Below are 2,438 nucleotides of genomic sequence, written 5' to 3' on the forward strand. Positions count from 1 at the left end.
ACCAATAAATGAATTCAGAAAAGTTGCAGGACAAAAAAATCAATACCCAAAATCAGTTCCATTTTTAAAAACTAATAGTAAACTATCAAAAACAAAAAAGAATTCAAGAAAACAATTCCCCGTTTACAATAGTTACAAAAAATAAAAAACCTAGGAATAAATTTAACCAAGTAAGTGAATTTGAATTAAAAAATTTCTGGACATGAAAGGTAGTATCAACAAAATAAATAAAGAACCTATAGAATGGAAGCATGTATTTGAAATTCATACAGCTTCATAGCAAAATACAAAAACAAAAACACAATTAAAAAATGGTAAAAGACCTTTTCCCAGAGAATAGACATTTTTCCATTTTTCCTAAGAAAATGACCAAGAGATATATGAAAGAGTCATCTTTTTTGATGATTAGCAATTTTTCCAGAGACAGACAGATGGCTAACAACTGCATGAAAAAATGTTCAATATCATTAATCATCAGGGGAATGCAAATCACAATGCTAATGAGATGTCACCCCAAACATGCTGGAATGGCTGTTGGGACAAATAGTATTTTTCTTTCAGTACCTTGAAGATGATGCTCTACTGTTCTCACTGGCCTTGTTTTCACCAAGAAATCTGCCTTCCTTGTCTGGTCGCACTGTATAAAAAGAAGTTCTTTATTCTCTGGCCACTTTTAAAATTTTCTTTTTAACACAAGTTTTGAGCAATTTGTGACACTTTTGCATGACTTCCTTGGTTCTGTGAGTTTAGAGGTTTTTTTTTTGTTTTTTTCTGGTCCATTTAGAAATTTTTGGTCATGACTTGTTCTAATGTATGTATTTTTCTTTCCATCTATTTCCTTGTGTCTGGGGACCACCATTACAAACCCACTAAACCATGCAAAGTTCTTCTATAACTCACTGATTATCTGTTTGCTCTAAAAAATGATTTTTCGCTTTGTATTTCTTTTTGGTTTATTATTGATATTTGGTATCAATATTTTCTTTAACTTGTCTCATCTATTAATTTTATCCAGTGTATTTTTCATCTCTGACATTTTAGTTCTTATCTCCAGAAGTTTGATATTTTAATGCTCCTATGTCTATAATTCAGGCATTCAATTTTTCCTTGTCCTTCTGGAACATATGGTATGCAGTTATAATAACTGTCTTAATGTCTTTGTCTTCTAATTCTAACATCTGTGTCAGTTCTGGGTCAGTGTGATTAATTCATTTTTCTCCTCATTATTAATTTTATTTTTCTACTTCTTGGCATGCCTGGTAATATTTTATTGCAAGCTACACATTGAGTTTTTCTTTTGTGTTAGAATTTTTATTTTTCTAGAACTATTTCTTTCCTATAAATATTCTGAAGCTCTGTTTTACAATACAGTTAAGTTTCTTGGTAACAATCAGACTCTTTTGTGTCTGGCTCTAAAGATTTGTTAGGTGGGAGCAGAGCAGCAGTTAGGCTAGGGGTAATTATTCCCTTCATTTAAAATATTTCTGAGTTCTCCAGCCAAAACCCATAAACTTTAAGGTTTTCTAGTTTGCCTGGTAAACATATTCACTACTCCTAGCCCTACGTGAAATCCCATTTCTATTCTTTTCAATCCTTTCATGTGGCTATTTTCCACATCACAGGTATTTTCTCACATCCATGCTCTGATCAATATCTACTGAATCCTGAAGGTGGGCCCTTTGAAGATCCCTGCAGTCTTCTCTTTGTGCACCTCCCTCTTCTCCGTCCTCATCCCTGTGAACTCTGCTGCCTTATTCTCTCTTGATTCTCAGCTATGTCCCCTCAACTCAAGGAGTTGTGGTCTCTCCCTGGATTTTGCCGTGGAAATTCTCTGAAAGGACAAGTTTAGGCAGTTACAAAGCTCATCTCACCTTCTCTATCCTTTGTTGCCTCATGGCCCATATCTTGAAAATTGTTGGTTTGTGTATTTTGTCCCTTACTTCAATTTGGTTGAAAGTAGAAGACCAGTTATTTTTTCAGAGATTTAAAAATTAATATCAAATGTTAGTTTTATAATTACATATTTGTGATCTTTTTTTTTACCATTAATACTCTGTAACTAGTTTGTACTAGCTCATGAGATCTAATTGTTAAGGGATTTATGAGCTACTTTTTAAACTGTTGGAGCAAAAATTTGGCTGTCGTCACAATATTTATATTCATGAAATTTGCCAGAGTTATGAATCCAGGCAATTCCCCCCCGCCTACCAGAACTGATTTACTAACTCCATCTGGATTTTTTTTTCATTTTGTCTGAGATTTGACATATCTTATAGGACATGTTTCCATGTAGTTTTTGCATGTCTGAGAAAGTTTATTGTTTTAATGTTTTGAAAGACATTTTCACTGGCTATAGAATTCTAGGTTGGTAGTTTCATTTTTTCCTTCTTACCTTAAAGTAGTTGCTCCATGATGTTTTGCCTGAGTTATGTCTGACA

This window comes from Sciurus carolinensis, chromosome 8, assembly GCF_902686445.1.
Source record: "Sciurus carolinensis chromosome 8, mSciCar1.2, whole genome shotgun sequence".
NCBI lineage: Eukaryota > Metazoa > Chordata > Mammalia > Rodentia > Sciuridae > Sciurus > Sciurus carolinensis.